Below are 21,523 nucleotides of genomic sequence, written 5' to 3' on the forward strand. Positions count from 1 at the left end.
TGCGTGTGTACGTGTTTTTATTATACCAATAAAGCTCGTCACGGAAGGGTTTAGAGGGTCCACCGCCACCTCATCTTCCTCCTCCGATGCTGGGGAACAATGGTATCGAAAGGAAAATTAATTTCTCTTTAAGCCCGCATATATGAAACGGCGGCGGTACGTAATGAGAGAGGGTCGCGCGACCGATAAAGTCATGCGTGGCGTGTGTGCGTGCCAGTGTGCAAACAATGCCCAAACGGTTTGGTGCCTATAAAAGGGTTTATCGCTCGCTGTCGTCGGACATAATCGGAATTTATAAATGTACTCTGCTGCCGCTGCTGCCACTGCTGCTGTAGCACCGGTCCCGTCACCACTGTATGCCGAGGCCACTGTCACCACTATATATACCCGCGAGGCCGCTGTCTTATAATGTACCGAGGCCACTGCCACTGCAGTAGTTGTGTACATCGCGTATTATGAGCGTACACATTTTTTAGTTCGCATAAATAACTATTATAATCTTTACTGATTTTCTAGACGTATCCTATAGAAACATTATATAAAAAAGATTTAATTAAAACATTTGTGAAGCTTCCTCGTTACACGATCGTGTATTATATTTGTTATTATTTTTTCCAAATCAGTCATACCCATATAATTATTGTTTAAAAACACTGCTGCGATATTAACGTTGTGCACGAATTTGCAAATGACTAAAATTATTAAAGTCAATTTATATACATAAATGTATTATATATATATACATGGGCGTATACTCATAGTTTCAATAAGTTTTATAGTTGCAATAACCGTTAACGAACGCGCTTAACGTTTTAAACAAATTCGTTCTTGAGTTGACGTATACATTTCATTACGTAAATTGATTTTTAACAAACGTTTCTCGAAACGCAATTATTATTATATACTATGGGCTCATAACCGAAGACGAACCGGGTGAATATATTAAAATACGTTTCATAAATCGTATATTATGCTAATTATTGTTGTTTTTTGCGTTCATTCACAAGAAATATAAACCTTATGCATAATATACATCTCAATACATATAATATATATATATATATATTTTAATTTTACTACAGCAGTTTTAAAATATTATATATACACACTAAAATAAAAGGTACTCTGATTGATTGAACGTTTTAACCATGCGTCAGTGCTTTTATTCATTGTGCGCGCCTAGTAATAATATGCTTGTATAATATTTATAAATATATATATATTATGATGTTGTGATTTAGAATTAATTTTTCAGAGTTAAATGGTTTACTGACTTTTGAAGCAATTTAATAAAAATTGAATTTTAATTTTTACTTTGTCTTATAATTAACCATATTCTGTCTTTTAACGCAAATGAACTAATTATTTTTTTTTTAATTATTAATACTCATTATTTTTCATCTGCTTTAGTTATATTATATTAATAGCCCTTATAAACGACATTTAGGTTTTAAATTACCATGTAATTTGAGTGTATATTATACGGTATTTAAACGGTTAATAATACTGCATTATAAATAACATGTACTTTAATGTAGGTTAGGACACCTGTATTTTAATATTGTGTAACGGAATTACATACATATAGTAATAAAATACAATAACACAACACACAATAATATCGTGTGATCATTAATTTCACAGTATAATTATGTGTATTATCGTTGTATATCATGCTCCTACACATTTATATTGTCAATAAATTGACGACGTCATTATTAATAAAAGAAAAAAGCCCCTGCAGTTGACGTTGTGAAGTATTAATCATCGGATAAGACGTTTCAATTACCTATACTTATTCAGTAATTTGTTTTTCTCTCTCTGTGCATAATAGTTCTTGTATTCTATATACCGAGTAGTGAGTACTTATTTAATTTTCAATACGCCGACACGGTAAAATCAAATCATAATTGAATGAATGACATCAGAGTATTGTAAAGTATGACGCGCCTTTTTTTTTTTATAATTTCTATACAGCTATAAAGTATAAACATATTGCATATTATACAGTCGAATATTGAGCGTTCTCAAAACAAAACCGAAACGAATATATGATAATATAGTATGAGGGTTAGAGTACAGCCACAGTGGTATTGCTTGCGTGCAATGCAATTAAAAATATATGTTTTTCAATCGACGTTTGAACCAATAAATAATATCGTTCTACCAAAATATTATACATTATTATAATGTGTATATGCTTATACGTAACGCGATAATAAATATTCAATTTATTTGACATACAAATTGCGCGTATGCGGTACAAATATGTGAGATAGACTGCAATTTTAATCGAAAACGTTTGTGGTACGATTGTAAGTGTATGATTGTACGAATATAATATATTATATTGCGTATAATATGCGTACACGCGTGGGCATACGAACCGGCCAAACTGTGCGCTAGCGAGTAATAATTTCGACCAAAACGCGTTATCATTAGCGGTGGAGTCGGGTTTTTTTTTCAGTGGCATTTAAATAAATACGCCCTATATACCGACAGAAAGAAACCCCTTTTTTTCCTTTTCTGGTTTGTCTCCGTCGTACAAAAGGAGTGAGCGCATACACACGAATATATAGGGATTATTCCGCTATATTTGCTAACGAGGGCAATGTCAAACGGCATTGTCTGGGACCCACACAAATGTATATAATATCGATATATATGTATACCCGTTCGCGATACAGCCAAATTGTCTCTAGTCATTGTTGTGGATGCGTGGGAGGGTCGGGCGGCGTATATAAATATATATTATGTATACTATACGCAGTACACACACGCGCGCGCCTGGCACGGTGAGACTATACGGTGGTTGTTCGGCAAACAATATTGTGGTAATAATACCACTGCTGCCACCGGATTTCTGCAGTGACTAGGCGACATTTTATTATTTCGAATTTATATTTTATTCGGATGTCATATAAAATATATATATATATATATATTTCATTTGTTGACAAAGCCCCGGTCCCGATGATACGAGATGATGACTGAGTAAAAATTGATCCAGCTGGTAAAAAAAAAAAGATTATTACTGCGTATGACGCTATTATTATATTATACGTGCGGTTCGACGACGAATGACGATTTTATCTCCACACGACGTAATAATTATTGATGTATTATACTTTTTGTAGTTAAGTGATTCTGAATATTTGAAATACGATATTCTATATTATATGATAAAACGTATCATTTACTACTGTCAAATTATTAAAAATTAATAAAATTATGTATAATAAATTGTATTGTATGTATGATACATACAAATCATAAATTACAAATTACAAAGCTACATTCAAATACTTAAATACATATCACGTAGAATTATTTTAAAAATTTAAAAATATAATAAAAATTAAATAATATATATATCTAGTGTTAAACGATGCAGAGCAACTTCAAAATAATAATACTAATAAATAATTTCAGAACTGTTAAACAAATATTATCATTATTGTTGTATAGGTATTTCTGTGCAGTATCGCATAATATACGTATCTATAAGAGATTACGAGATGCCATATATTTATTTTGTGATCAGTTTTAATGTTAAACTGTACAATACCATTGATGTCTATAAATAGTATTATAGATATGTAAAAATTTCATTATATAAAATATTAAAAAACCTATCATTATTACTTCTTATCTTGAACGGTGGGGTTACTAAGTTTGTACCTATTACTAACTTTTATACGTTTCTGTGAAAATTTTTCATAAAATATTTGCTTTGAAATTTGAATCGTTTTCCCTTTTAAACATTATATCATGGTTATTATAGTATGGTAAACAATAAATTAATTACGTTTAAAAAAACAGTATAGGTATGTTGTACCTATGAGTATATATGATAGCTTAGAGTATTTTTTTTTTAAATAACAACTCTATTTCAGTAATATTTTTAATAGTTCAAGTCGGAAGATTTATTGGACAGTCTAAATTAATTTAATATTCAGACAAAATTGCTACTCGTAAAATTATTTTAATAGTTGATGTAATCACGATGGTTATTATTATTAATTGTATAATAATATAATAATATTAATATGTACATCGATATTATATTGTGTAGCATTACTTTTTTAAAAACTAATCGTGTCCTATTATAATATTACACACATATTAATCAATATCTTAAAACACTATTATAGATGTAATCAATTTTCAAATTTTAAACTACCCGAATTTCTACTATAACCATAACACATAAGACTTCTGCGAGAAATCGTTTATAAACCTACGTGTAAAAGAATTATATAGAGTAGCTATCTCATTATTGTTACTAATATACGGTGATAAACGTACGTCGAGTATAACTATATTTCACATTTTTTAACGGGTCGTGTTGTTATTTGTTAACTGCTGTAGGACTTACGTTGGTCAACTATTTATTATGACGATGGTATAATAATGGCAGCCCCCGATTTATCGCGTAGCTGATATAATATGTGTTTGAATATAGTGCATACCATACCTACCATTATATTGTGCTATATATATATATATTTGAAAACGATTTCTCGGGTCGTCGGTGTTGACCTGTCAGTGTTCCGTCTGTTTAATGGATAACTGGATAACAGCAGAAACAACAGCGTACGGCCGAAAGGCATATAGATAAATAATAACGCGATCCGACGAAAATCAGAATCCCGCACTGCCCCATTAATTACAGACGCGTAAACGATGGATAATACGGACAGGTTTAGTTAATGATTTTCCTCGAGTGTACATACACTTAAACGTTATGTACCTCTTATTATATTGTGTGTATATATATATATACACGAATAAGTATAGTATATAAACTGTTATACATAAGTATAAGTTATATATATTGCTGTCAACCTATCGAAATATTGGTCGGCTGTCTTACTCAGCCTCGTGTATATAATATATTATAGCGTATTATCCAGAAGGACTACTGTAACGTGCACCCAAAGTGGAAATTTGCGGTTAGTTGAGAAGTGTGGTGTATATGTTTTATACATGCACATTGTACACTGTATATAATAATAATATGTACAGTAGTTACTCTTACGCTCCCCGTTTAATTGGACACACTTATAATATCCTTCTGTATTATGGTATACTCTATAAGGGTGTATATAATGGTCTTTAATAACAATTCAAACGGACATCTATTTCTATGTAATATTATCATTGTTATAATGGAGAAAAGCTGCTTTGGTGGAAATTCTAAAACTACAACGCATATTTTCCAATTACGTATAACTTTCGATCGACATGGGCATTTTAGTTCGAAAATTCACAAATATTTCAGTTTTAAATCGATGTTAACATATTTTACATATTATCTTCGTCTCGTGTACTGACGAATGCGATTATTAAGTTTGTTATTACTCGAACGTTTTGAACTATAATAATAGTCAATAAAAATAGAGTTTGAAATACTGCTATAATAATTTTGTTATATTATTATTTACTAACGCTTTTGATAATATTCACGAATTTGTGTGATAGTATTTTTATGATGCTCATATATTATAGTTAACAATTTAATACTAATACAAAAATATTAAAATTAGAATTTAATTTGATATTATATATTTATATAAGATATAAAATTGATATTTGAACGATATATCTATTCACAAGATATATAAACGTGAAAACGGCTGATGTTTATTTTGTTGCTACTAACTTTAAAGACACGTAAGTAAATAATAATAGTAATAAATTGTTATTATTTAGTGGGTCTGAACGAGAATTTAATTGATTTAGATTTTTTTTCCTGTGACAAATTAATACAATACGCTCATTCAAGAAATATATAATTCGACCAATAAAAACACACAAGGGACATATTAAGCCTTTACAAATTGATTCTCTGCCTTTCTATATATATATATTTATAAATACGATTGGGTGTGTAATTTTTGAACGCATGCTGTTTGATTGGCTCGGAGCCTTCAGGGCATACTTAATCGACCCAAAAGGAGAGGGATGGACAGCCGTGGCAGGAGAAGGATAAATATAATGCGCAAAGGGTGTTGAATGGATGTAGTGTTCCTGAGGCTATTCCGCAAAGCCTGCGACAGGAATATACGCGTCGTGCGCACGAGAGAGAGGAGGGTCAAAACCCGTGGGTGGTTATAGCGGGCTGGGCCTTTTGGCGCAGACTTTTCATAGTCGTGCTGTGAGTGTCGCAGAGAAATATTGAATACGTTGATCTATATATATATATATATATATATATACATATGTGTGTGTGTGTGTGTATGTACATTTTATGTCCTCTATACAACAAAAAACTCTAAAGGGAACATTCAGCAGTTTTTTGTTCGGAGCAGGTACCTCTGGGCACTTTAAAGCTGTTTTTACGTATACATAGAAGTGTAGTATTATTATACGATTCAGGGCTTAGGCGCAGTTGGACATCTCCTAAGCTGTAAAAAAAAGAAAAAATATTTGAGAAGTGGACTTGACGTATTTTACTTTTAAAATTTCAAGTATTTTACGTGAATTATCTTTATGTGTAGAAAAAAATATTTTATTATTTCAATTTTAAAATGTATACGATTATAATTTATGATGAACAATATACAATATACTTAATATAAAGTACGAGAAACAGCTGTTTGAATAAATATATTAATGATACATTTTTATGATTTTATTTTTACAACAATGTTTCTAATTGAAATACTATATAATATTATGTACCTATTGTACTCATTATATTATATTATAACGGAATTGTTTATCATTATATAATATACAAAAAGTACATAATTATTTATATCAGTTTATTTGATTGAATTAAATTATATTTCTTGATAAAAGTTGACCCAAATCAATCATTCCTTCCAATCCAACTATGCAGTGAATCTAGATTTATGGTCAGTCATTTTGTACAGGTATATATACAGTTGCTAAAATATTTTTTTATCTTGTTCCGATATAATTTATAATTGGCATAAATTCGTTTACAACGTTTTTTGTGTGTATAAGAAAAATCAAACCATTAAAGGTCTGCAGTGTAGAGAGGGCAGAACGATTAATGTTTTATGCTGAAGTCGAAAATCCTTATTAGCTTTTTATATACCTGAAGTATATAAGAATTCCTTACATTGTAAAAAAAAAAAATACCTATTGGTTATTATAAGAGAAAAAAGTGGTCATTGTGTCCCCCCTTCGATAAAAATTGCCAAGTGGTTACGCGTACACAGTAGGAGAATAAAGAGGTCGTCGGGCCACGGTGGGGGAGGGGGTCCATTAATAAACCAGGACCAGTCTCGTTCGTTCGTCCACGTCGATCGTCCGTCGATCGTTTGATTTACGATCTTTTGTAATCGACATTTTTATCCTTGGAGAGTGAATGAGAAAGAGTGAGAATGTATGTGAGAGAAACGAAGTGAGAACGAGGCGACCAGGCGAATGTCTGCGCGTGCAGGAATTTTTTGCTGTACATATATATCCATGTGATTTATAAACATTTTTTTTATGTGTTTATTTATATATATATATTTAATTCCTGAAGGGCCTCGTTATTATAAACCTAAATTATAGTGGACAAGTTTCTATTGTAATCATAAAAAACAATTTGACTATAAATATTTTCAATGGAATTAAAAATAGTATCTAAAATAATATAATAATAAATTCTGGACATGACAACCAGATGTGAAATAATAATTATTTTATCAGTCATTAGTATTAAATATTTCTATTTTTTTCGCGTAATTTAATAAATTATTATAATGTCATATCATGTGCTAAATTAAAAACACAATTTTCCAAATATATGGGTTTTTTGTTTTTATACCGATTTTTTTACTTTAATTTTTAAATAATTTCAATCGTACTGTTTTAATGACAATTTTTTTGTCTATCAACTTATAGAATAAGTTTACATTTTCAGATAGGTACACAAAATATATTGTATAAGCTAAATTACAATGGTGATAGTATAATATTACTTATATTAGGTCTATAAGTACATATAGTCGTTCAAATGACAGCCGTCAGTTTAATGGTAGTCGTATCAAACTATAAAAACATACATTTTACAAGAAACCAGAAAAGCTTATTTCAGAATCTTGTTCTAAGGTACCTATATAGATCCGGACCAAATGTGTGTGCTGGTTTCACGGCTCTTTTATGTCAATCTTTCGCTTCAATTTGACACGGAAGCGTGATCGAAATCCCATATCGTTTCCTAGTCGGCCAGTTCGGTTTCCACTGTAATAATAATACCATCCGTTGTCTTGAAACGATAATATAAAAGTATTTACAACCATCACTCGCATATAGTAGCATCATATAATATAATAATAAAATTTAATTACGTTGTCACGGCATAAGTAGTAAACCAATATATGTAGAGTGACGATTGTTTATAGTACTTACAATATAATATATTATTATGTAGATATATATACCTACGTGTTCATGTTATTATGTTTATTATACCAAATCATATATGTTATCTCTATTGGCAGCTCAGAGTTACAAGTTAACCATAAAAACATTTCATGCACTTAAATATGTATTAATATTATAGGTTTACAATAATATATGTTATGTAGGTAGTATAATATGGTCTTGCTAGTTGCAATTTTTAAGCACCTAATACTAATGAGTAATTCATTATCAGTCTATATGTTTATCGTAGATTTAAAATTATTTAATTATAATATAATAATTTATATAAATATTTAGTTGTAATATGATAATAAATTATTTAAAATTCTTTCATCGTAATATCTTCACTTAAAATATAATTGTTTTAGAAATGGATTCAAACAAATCTTTCGGAAATTCGAATTACTGTGATAATAATTACTTATTATTATACCTATCTGTACTCGTATACTTATACTTAATACGAACATGTATTTAATATTTTATTTCATTCACATTATAGTGAATGTAAATTAATTTATTAATTTAACTTGTACCATACAGAAAAAATGATTCGATAACACCTTTAAGAATTATTTTAAAATATAACAGTCATTATATTTTTTAGATTATTATTTTCTTGAAATATAATGATGAAATACAAGTTATAATCCGAATATACGACCGTACCTATATTAAACTATTTTTTTCTTGAAATCAATCAACATCGTTCTGGTGTCGTAAAGCGTCGGGATTAATCTTACCGGAATTTAATTTTTATTTTCCGATACAATTTCTACTTTAATCCGAAATTATAGTACCTACTAACTGCCATCCGACTGTGATAGCGGTTTTACGTACGTTCGTATTATTATTATTATTATATATATGTATATTGTATACACTCGGGATTTAAATCGGAATATAATATAACATTATATATATTATTGTACAACACACACCACATGTTACAATTTGTTCTCGGTAAGGTCGATCTTCCGCTTTGCCGCATACGTTGTGCCCGCGTACATAATATTATATACATACATAGAACAATGTGACTGGATCGTTATCCCCTCGTAAATCAAACACTGTATTAAAGAGTTGACGTCGTACACGGTTTATAACGTTGATTGCGGCGGTGGCTGAGGCAGAGGAGACGGTCGCCAGCTCCTTTAAGGGGTCGATTTCGAGCACGATAGTATATAATAATAATACATTTTATAATATAATATCGCGTATCATATACGCATATATATATATATTATGTATATGTGTATGTTCGATTATATATTTGTGAAATATAATGCGTTTATACTCGTGGCACATTGTTCTACAGTTCGCGTGTTAGTGCAGCAACAACAACCACCACAATAATAATAATATACCCGTGCGGTTAGAAATAATAAAAACTTTTCTATGCATAACTATGTATGTATTGTATCGCAGTGGCGTGTACACCATTTTTTTTTTTTTTTTTTTTGGGTAGGGCCAAGACATTTTCTATAATTACATTCCCCACCCATTTATGATCGAATAAGTACTTATATTTTAGTTTTTATTTTTCTATTAACCTATTAATAATAAAAAATATATTTTTTAATTTTATTACCTCCTTTTCACTCAATCGCTTTCAATCGCACTAAAAAAAATTACATAAAACCTAAACATAATGAAAATATCAACATCATTATGATTCCAAAAATTTTAATCCGTAATATTCGTATCATATTATGTAGGTATAATAGAAGGTATTAGACTATTAAATATGAATGCCGACTGAATTTGTTTGAGGTACAAGCCTAAAAAACAGTTTCGTTAGTACTCAGTAGTTGTATCCTGTTAAACTGCTAAATTCAGGACGTGGTTTAGTATAAACCGTACCTATATATTATAATAACGGTATCGTGCAGTGTAAAATTGAGATGTCGCAGTCCATCTGACGACGCTACAGAACGACTATACAACACGGCTGGCGAAAAGAGGATTACGTAATATATTTTAATCGAGTCCTTCAAGAAAAACTCCATCACCGCGTGACAATAATATTATTATTTCGATTTTCGGTTCTGCGTTATAATTCGTTTTGATAACAATCGTCGCCGGCGACACAAAACGAGACCGACTGCACGCGCCGGCCGGGCGTGGGTGTTGTTTTTTCGGTTTAGCTGCACAGTCTTAGCGATTCGCCGATTTATATTATTATATTTCACACATCTACATAATATAATCCGATTTAGGATTTATTATTATCATTTCGTCCTGACCCGTATAACGCTCCCGCGGAGTCGATGGGAGCCAGCCGAGTGGTGGTTGGTATTGCGCGACGAAAGGGGACGTTATAAAAATATCAGATAAACACATCAAACGTCGCCGCGCTGTCCATTTAGTCAAAACACGATCGAGCGAAAGCGCCTCGCCGGGGCTTTACCCCGTGTGCTTTCTACCGTGACGTAACGAATTCCATTTTACACAGTTACACCTCTTTTATGACGACGACGGCGACGGCGACGAGTGTGACGCACAAAGGCGGCACACGCCCTTTGCGCCCGTCTATTAGGGTCGACGGCTAAAATATTAAACGATTTACTCTCTGTATACAATATATACGTATATATCCATGTTATATATCTGTATATTATCTCTTAACGTTTGTGCTTTTTACGTAGGATGTCGCATCTCTACCCAACCCTTCACCCATCCAGCCTTTGTATCAAGTATAAAATGTGTTTTCACGTACTTGTTTCAAAGTGCCCAAAATCGACTAATATATTATATATTGACACACGGCTAAAATATCTTATAATATACATACCGGATTTCCACGAACTGACTAATTAATATTATGTGATAATATACGACGCGTACTTACCTAATAATCTTTGTATGACATTTATTTTAATTTTTGTAAATAATATTCGTTAATTTACATAATATACTATATGAGTCTACTGACTGTTGCACAAAATAGTAGTGAATGGACCTCTCTTTTCCACAAAAATTCGACTGATAAAGTTGTTTCATTTCAATATTAAGTGCATGTGCACGACTCAGCAGTGTAGCCATTTGCGTTTTTCATTATTTATACAAGTTCATTGTAATCGTAATTTGTATAATAGATAAGTTGTTTCTAAGCTCCTTGACATTGATCGAAGAATCATGGTAACATTGTTTTTCACCTAAAATTACTGTAATATTAAGACTTAGAATTGTAGAGAAGCATGTTAGTATAGATGTCTGTGTTTCTCTTAAATCGTGAAAAAAGATTTCATAACTTATTTCATATACTTGTGTGGTGTTGTGTTTTAAATTGCAAGAAATCAAATTGTGAAAATACAAATATAAAACTTTTCTTTGCCAACAAATGAAAATAGGTATGTAATTGGATTATTAATTATTAGTTATAGTTATATATCATTAGTTAATAATAGTTTGTACTAGGTTGATACTTTAAAATGTTATTGATTAGGTTGAATGTACCTATGGCTTACAAATACAAACTATTATATAATACAAACCTATCGTCTTGTAATATATAAATTAGATAGTTTAAGCGTGTATATTCTAAAATAGTTAATCGATTTTTTCATGACAAATAAATATATATAATCAAATATTGATTAAAGAAATTTTTAGATACATTTAAAATGCTATATCGATTAGAATATAATTTATTTAATAATTTTTATAAAAAAAAAAACGTATTTACTGAAGCTTTATTTAGTTGTAAGTATAGTTATATTATAATTTATGTTTCATATAAATATTATGTCGTAAATAAATATAAATTAGGTATTGGATATCCGAGTTCTTGTATAACTTGATATACCTACTTAGTAGAGCCTGTGTGCGTTTAAATTAGTTTCTTTAAATAGTGAGTTTCGAATTTAAGTGACTACGATCGATGCGTATTAATTGTATTACATAATATATGTGGTACCTATTCTGTAATGGTATACACGCACACACATATTTATGTATACATTATATACATGTATAATATGATCATATAAATCGCACCAAATAGAGCAAAGTTGTAAAGAAAACGATCATGTTCATTGAATATTTTGTTAACGCGAAAGTTGATAATTATATAGGTAGGCAAAAAAGGTAGGCGAAGGTATTGTTGTCGAATTAATTTGAAGATGATTAAATTAGAATAAATTTAACGTTTTTAATTCGACTTATACGCTCACACATGTTAAAATTTTATAACATACACTTATGACTTGTCGTCGTAATACCAATTTATTGTTATTTTATACAATTTAATATAATAGAATGATGACCAACTCTATAGTTCATATTACACATAGACCACATTCACGATACTGGAGTATAGAGGCGTAGACTTTGTTTGTTGGTCAGTGCGGTAGCATATATAGAAATTATACGTTTTCATTGTTTAAGATGCCGGAGACTTAAAATATTGTGGCACATGTGTAAATAAAAAAATAAAATTTTACTTTGGGCCATGGCCCAGATTTCCCTCTCTTTAAATATACGCCACTATTTCTAAATATTCCACTGCATTGCCCCGCATGTGGTGTAGCGACAATCGGTTTGTACTTTGACTGAAATATTTTATCAAATCGTATTAATTTTTTTATTGTTAATACAAATAATCTTATCGATGTATCATAAATACTATTCGTCGTATTTATCATTGTTTCGCAGACGATTGTAACAAAGAATATGAAGTTCATCTAGACTCTAGAGTAAAAATAATACTAAAAAAATAATTTAAGTTTAGTCTCTGTTGTTAAATATTCGACGGGCAACCACGCACCCGTGTGTGCAGCGAGCAATACATTTAGTTACTACAAATGCTAAAAGTATTCGAGAATTTAAAATATTCAACCGTTGCCGCATAATAATGATTATAATAATAATATAGAATTATACGTGTATATTTGTATAGCTTTATGATATATATATATACACTATAATAATATATAATGTGCCTCTATATTATACGTATTACCTCACGCGTGGTATGCATCGTCATCGCCGTTGTCATTGCGTTCCTGTATTATTATTATTGTCATCATACCCATATAATAAACGAATACTCGTATTGCTTGGCTATGTAAGTCTGATTTGCGGTCTCGTCCAAAGTACCTACCTATATATTGTAGATAGGTATATATATCGCCGAGTTTATTCAAGGATATAATATATTACTGACGACTGGCAATTTGACTCGAGCTACGGCAGCAGTATATGTCTATATGACTATATATATATTATTATTATATACATATATGTACACGTGTATACGGTATACCTCTTGCTCACCCCTACGCCTGGTGGTATAGTAGTATTCCCATCTTACGAATTCGTCCCGCGATATTGTGTTGGGGTCGTGAAAATGGGCGTTCAAAAGTTTCAAACTGCAATCTGCGGCATTGTCGAAATGCGCTTGTATTATATTAAAAGCCCTCCGAGCGTCATATATGTACGCAACTACGACATGTGGTGTATGTGTGTGTATAGAGGTAAAGTTTCCTCGCCGCGCATTACTTTCGACTGTTTTCACACGCCAAATACGCACCACCGAGACACGAGTTAAATTTATTTCTCTCTCTTTCTCTCTATCTGGAAACTCGGAACATTTTTTACTCTGGTTTCAGAACGTTGTTGGATAAATATGCTTTGTAATATCATACACACAAAACATCTCTACTCATACAATATAAATACGTCTCGTTCAACATTTGGCAGATGACACACATATCTTATATATACCTAGCCAATATTTATATGTATAGTAAGTGCATGGCATTATTCACAGTATCGTTATTATACAACGCAATATTATTAGTCAAAATGCAGAGAACCTATCCGAACATTCTAATTAAAGAGTATTAAAAAGTTAAATATAAACATAATATATACTATATCACATATGTTCTTACAAATATACTAATCAATTACTTATAAAATATAAAAACAATTATATTCAAAAAAATATATATATACATATATATATTATAGTTATTAGTTATTACGAATTTTTTATTGCCGTTGGTTTTATTAGTAGTCTGATAGTCTTGTGGTACCTAGTTGTGGTTTTAATCGCCGGTTTTCAGTTATAAGTCTCAAATTAAAGAACCATGCTCCCTTGAAGGTTTTGAGGTTAGTGTAAACATTTAAGGATGATTTTTATCCAGATTTGAAGAAAAGGCATTTCTGCATCGTTATGAATTTACGTTTTCCTTATATAAATCATGCGGATTTATGACTTCTAAGTTAGAGGATTTGGATTATATTTATTTTTTCTAGGAGAGGCCTAGCCTATTGTAGGACTGATGATTTTATTTGAAACATAGATTTTTAGTAAGGTATAGATGAAGAGGGTACCCTTTCCTGCATATTATGGACACGCTTTTTTTTAAGTGAGTTTTCCATGTTAGTTTTTTGTTCAAAATATTCCAATATATTTTATTAAATCGCATTTTTGTTAAAAAAAAAAAAATAAATAAGTTTTACTAAAAAAAAAAAAATCGGTTTTATTCTTTTGAGATAAGTTGTTGACCATAATTTATTCAAAATCGTTGTCTAAAGTGCTTCAAAATGACTTGAAAATCTGAAAGTGAAAATATTCATTTAATAACGTAGAAACTCTCTCATAAGTCTACATGATGTGCTCAGTAAAAGTGCACCTTCCAGATCACAAGCATTTATGGTGTATTTAAGATCTTTAATTTATGTGTACTTACATTAGTTGAGTTTCACTTCTAAAAAAGTTTATTTTAGTTAATATAAGATTAAGTTATCATGGTTCTTTGCAAAATACGATTAATTTAAATGTATATAGCGTGAACCGATTTACTTTACTTTTATTCGAATTTTAGAGGTTTCTCAGGAAACTGGTTTAATTAAGTTTGTAGAGTTTTTCGAATAACTGTGATTCAAATTAGCGAAAATATATTTCATACAAATATATGAATGCATATATTGTAGTCAGGTATACCGTCCCTGCTGTTAAATTTCGACTATGAAGTAAATCGATGCAATATAAATCAGTCGTTGTTACACGTTTCGGTTGTTTTGGGTCAAAAACCGCAACGACGCGGAGGCGGTAGCACACCGCGAACCATAGTCCTGTGATCTATGTATAGTAGGTATATAAAGCACGATATAATGTATAATATTATTATTAAATTTATCATCGGTGATCGTTCGTATTCTGTTTGAACGCGCGCATATATTATATATTTTTGTTTTAATATATTATATCGCATAATATAATAGTAGTATATTATAATATGTAACCGACCAAATTATAAATTCCAACCAACCAACTGTCCTACATGTAGGTCTAGAGTCGCAGCTACCGAGGCCGTTTTTGGCCGCTGCCACGCGTCTGCATTATTGATACGATCTCCACTCTATACATATACATCCAACCGATATACGTGCCGAAATAAATCGCGCACTCATTCCTTTTCCACTATACGGCCACCATATCACGCCCACGTGAATAATGATATTTCCTGTTTGATTTCCATAAATCCTCGAGCCTTTTGGGAACGATATTTTTTGATGTGAATTGTACGCGTGGTGCCGAAACGTAGAAATATTATACATTTTAGGTGGAATACACTAGTGTAGGTAATATCGGGCGACATATTGCTGCACATAGTTAAAACTTATAACCAATGTTGCGCAACAAAACTATAATAACTCTGATCACATATTAAGTTATATAATATATATAAGTACCTACCTTATTGTAAAATAAAAAACAGAATTATAGTGAATGGGGAGATGAATTGTTCTCATTAAGCTCAAATAAAATTTAATAGACTTATGGTTGAAAATGAATTACAATAAAATGTTATATTTTATAAGTATCATTATTTTTTCTATGAAAATTATGATTTATAGTTTGTAAATGTACAATACAAAAAAGATCCCATCAAAATATTAACTGATTTCTTTTTTCAATGTTCATTGAATAAATAGGCAAAAGGGTTTATTTTTGTGAGGGAACTCAGTGTTCTTTATTTTGGCAGTGATTTAAGTGCCACAATTCTTAAAAAATACACCCTCCTTATTAAAACGCAATAATTAACACTGAGCGATTTGTTTATGCCCTTCTCTTTATTATTATTACTATAAACAGTAGTATAAACACTGCTTTATTTATTTGATAAGCCGACGTTTGTTATTACTGAATGAATCAATATGGTTAGTGTTTATTTACCAAACGTTATACATAACTACGTAACTGGATAAGAAAGAAACAACATAAACATGTATAAGTTTATTTTTCATGTATTTAAATTCTATTACTTAGGTATTACAATTGCACAATAATATCTCAATATATTTATCATCCGGGTCGCATAAAGTTAAATTATTGTGAATTATACTAAGTAGTGTTCCTAGTTTCCTACACACAGTGATCAGATTTTAAGTGTTTTAACGGAAATAACAACGGAAGCATTTTGACATTATAAAATATAACAACGAATATTTAATGTTGATATTTAATTTATAATCATAAACTATAAACGTTTTCTAAGATGATTGATAAATCAGCATTAGAGATAAAAGACGAAAAACAATTACATACGAAACCATATAAACAATAAGAACACAACGAGATAAATTAGGATTACTTTTTTTTTTCAACCAGAAACTATGTTCAATCTATTTTCCAACGGGTTGTGCAAATTGGCCCGAATTAAAGACTCCACCCGCTGAAATTTGTTGCCGTCTGCTATAATATACACGAATGGTTAATGATTCTGTGGCCCAATACAATAATAGGAATAATAATGAAAAAGACACACGATGACAGAAGTCTAAATGTTTTTTTTTCTGTTCGGCCAAAGAAGAAGTATATAATATATATTATAAATTATCCGGTTTGCCCACGAATCGGGATTATTTTATACGGATTTTTTTTACATAGGTAATATATTTGTAAATATTTCTTCTTGCAGGACGTTATTTATGATATAATACACACGCATGGGTATACATGTATATATAATATACAGCGTGTATATGCTTGGCAATAACTATATAACGGTCGCAGTTCGTTCATAATCGTTAGTCGTTACGGAGATATACCCAAACGTAGTCTTAAAGGTATGATATGGTATTATGTCCTCAATCCTTAAGTCGCGTACGCGTTCATGTAGGTCCATTTATCCTCTCCCTCCACTCCTCATTCTATTACACGATTATCTACATTATATGTATATATGTATATTAAAACCAGCCGAATATCTAAGTAATTATTATTTATTTGTTTCCTCGTTTTCTGAAAAATACTTATCATATTACAAGTTAAAAATCTAGCAACAAGGTTAACTATATAATATTATCATCGTTATTCCTTGGAATTCATTTAAATTTGTCAAAATATAGCGCTACAACGATGTCATATACATCATTATGATACATGATATCTTGTATAATATTATGATCTTTGATTTATAATACACAATTATTAGTGGCGTATATTATTCGATCGGAATGTGTATTGGAGTTTTACCCTAAAAATTAAAAATGATTATTAAGTAATTTAAAATACTGTAAAAAAACAAGTAAATGATCATAAATTTTAAATGAAAAAAATGTCTTTTGACAGTAAAAAATACTAGGTATTAGATTTTCAGGCTTCTATAGTTTCTCCTACCTATACATAACACGTTACGCCACTTCACACAATTCACGAACACGTAATTTTATAAGATACTCAAATGTTTAAAATTGCATTATATAGGTGTAAATGTACTCGATATTATTATACAATAACTGAAGAATATACTATATACTGTTAATATTTTCAATCTCATTTTTATTTATAATAATAATTATTATTATTATTAGTATTATGTCTTTTTATTATTTTGTGTCTTTATGGAAAGATCATACTATGTAAAATTTTAAATAATATTTTTAAAACAAATAAAAAACGTACATCACGCATCATTTGTATAATATACATCTATGACATTTAATACGCATTATTGTATGTGGGTATGTATAGATCGTTTAAAATTTCATTAAAATTGTAGTAAGACACAAACTATACATCATATTAATATTTAGATTATTATTTAGTGAAAATTGTTTGAAAATTGGAAAAATTAATATTTTGACTAAGTATATAACTATGACGGTTTAACCACAAAGCATCAACTGTAAGAAGTACATTAGATTAAGCTTATATTGAAATATTTAATACGATTTGGATTTTTTACTATATGTCTATACATAATATACATTATACATATACAGTGGAATATACAACATTCATTCACAATAAAACGGTCACATAAAAGTTGTTTAGAAACCACTGAGTTATACACTTGTGAAATATTTAAGGGTTGACAATTATTTTACATATATTTTATACACGGCACTTGAAACACTTTTAAAAATGCACACGGTTATTCGTTAAATATGCACGAGGCACGACTGTTGCAGTGCATTATATATAGGGTGTAAGGTGAGGGCCCTCGTTTACACTTGTATGACGATCAATTGAATTAACATATTGTTTACAAGTATAATCTTTAGAGTGTAAAGGTTTTCAGAACAAACAATTAAAATAGGAAAGATGGAAATTTAATCTATGAGTTAATAGTCAAACATCTAAAATTCAAAAATATGGTTTACATAGAATATACCTACTACTACTATATATATCATATACATCATGATTTAGTAAAAAACTATACCTTATAGGTATATTTTGAACAATATTTTAATAATTTTTAATCAATTGACATTTACGAGTTATTCATTTATATTTTATAAACATGGTTCAATCCAATTATACAGCTTATCATATAAATAATAATTAAATATATAAACGTTTATGTTTGTATAAAAAAATATTTCATTGCATAATAAGTACCTACGTATAATTAAACATTATTACGATTTTGATTTTTTTTTGATAATTTGATCACTTGTTTTTTACTTGTGCTTTCGACTGAAAAAGAAATTTGAGCTCATATACTGAGTTGGTCATATTACCTTTTCCAATATTTACACATATTTTGATTTAAACAGGTTGGTAATTTCAAATAGAGCGAAGTTCAGGCCACCCTTCTCGTTTATATATACATATATATTATATACACACTACACGATGAAGGAATAACATCTGGACGAATTTCATTTCGAAATGTCACATTGATTTCTATTTTTTTTTTACACTCTTGTTCTTAACGATTTAATTTCCAAAGGGAAACGTAAAAAAGAGTCTGTCGTGACCAATGGCAATGGTATGTACTGTGCATGCAATACACATGGGAGGTCCACGGGCGTTTTTTGACAGGCGTCAAAACGAATACGGTTTTTCTGTACGGAAATCAACCGGATTGACACGACCGGTGCGCGGTGAACGGGGCAAGAAATAAACATGTTAACGAAGCGAAATTTTTTTTTTTACGAAAGGGTCATGGTCCCAAGGGAGCGACCGACTAGCGCGGACCCGGCGACAAGTCAAACCCTATTAAAGGGTCGCTTATTCGAAAACTCTTTTGAGGAAGTATATACATACATACGAATACGTGTAAAAAAGTTTTTCTAAAAAAGTAACGTTGACGAGTCGCAGAAATAAAATAAAAACGTACTCACGCACACACACACACACACACACACGCATCATAATATATGCGTATATATTGATATATAGGTAGGTTGTATATATATACTTACCCCCAGTAATGCCATCTGGTGGTGATTTTTCGGGTCGACCTGCCGTGGCTTGTTAACACCCTCGCTTTGCACGTCTCTCGGGTCGGCAGTGGAACGGAATGGAAAAAAAAATAATAAATAACAATTTAAATGTAACCCTTATCCGGCGGTGAACCGGTTCGTCGTCGTTGCGCGGGGTCGCGCCGAAACGGAGCCGGACGCGGCCGTAGCGCCGTCATACCGCCGGACGACTACCACGTGAGACCGGCGCGACAACCCCTCTGGCACGCGAAGTTCAGTCCCATAAAAGTTGTGCCAACGACGACGGCGGCGTCGGCGACGGCGATGACGACGGCGACGATGACGACGTCGGCTACAAGGTTTGCATGTTAAAAAGGGACTATGATATACATGTATAAGCGTATAAAATTTACATTTGCGCGTTGTACCGTCAGCGATGCACTACGCGTTTATGTATATATTATGTGTCTCTCTATATATATACACGCGAAAGTATGAATGGGCCCGTAACTGTGCCACGGGGGACCGCGTGCTCGAGTGGCGACGGTAGGGCGTGTGGAGCGGAGGTGGCGATGGCAATGCATCCACCGTCGTCGTCGTCGTCGCCGCCGCCGCCACCGCCGCATTAGCAATTGTAATAAGGCCGGCCGTGCACACGCGAAGATCGATATAAGCGACCGAGGTCGGCCGAGTCCCGTACGAGTGTTACATAGGTATATATTGGTGTGTATTACGCGATTATACGTGTGATGGGTTCCAGACGTGTGTACCCGGGCACAGAACCTGCAGAAGGTCTCAGGTAACCCCATCGTGTAGGTTTAAACGACGTAGGTATTTTACCGGCGAGTGAACGCGCCAAGAACACGACTGCGGCTATACTCGTATATACCGCTAATGCATACATATAGTATCGAGTATTCGAGTCGTACCTATAAATAACTGTTGCGATAACGCAATACGCTTTATAATTATTCTGATAATAAATGGGGGGGTTAAGACTGGTTTGGACATTTTTGTGAAGATGAGTCAAAAAAACAATTTTTTTTTCGATTATGACTATTATTGAATTTACCAAAACGAATCATATAGGAATATTTGTTTGTCGTATGGAATGAAAATGTTTTTAGAACTTTTAAAATAATTCAATGGGCCAGTTTTTTTGGACAATTTTTTCAACTAGATATAATACAAGTGCATATTATATAAATGTATTATGTAGTTAAATCTGTTTCTGAGATAATCTATAATATTATGGAATATTTTTAATAAGTATAACACTTTTTCGGAGATATTTGTAACATTCATTATGTATAATACCCGCGCATCATACATTATTATAATCACCATATAATTATTATTAATGTAGTTTTAGTTGATCAGACTAGAATGGCTAATTCGACAATATTATATAGCGTGAGATCATAAACATCTGTACATAGACACGTGAACCTATATAATATAC

The 21,523-nt window shown here is 31.2% G+C and overlaps 1 long non-coding RNA gene across 1 annotated transcript in view; it reads left to right on the plus strand.

The window, feature by feature from the left end:
* Positions 1-11,576: 11,576 nt before the first annotated feature.
* LOC126549482 (uncharacterized) overlaps positions 11,577-21,523 on the plus strand; it is a 49,874-nt gene continuing 39,927 nt past the window's right edge. The window contains exon 1 of the long non-coding RNA XR_007603592.1: positions 11,577-11,741. This is a non-coding gene — a long non-coding RNA (uncharacterized LOC126549482). The remainder of the gene's footprint in view (positions 11,742-21,523) is intronic.

Source organism: Aphis gossypii, chromosome 1 (genome assembly GCF_020184175.1).
Source record: "Aphis gossypii isolate Hap1 chromosome 1, ASM2018417v2, whole genome shotgun sequence".
Taxonomy (NCBI): domain Eukaryota; kingdom Metazoa; phylum Arthropoda; class Insecta; order Hemiptera; family Aphididae; genus Aphis; species Aphis gossypii.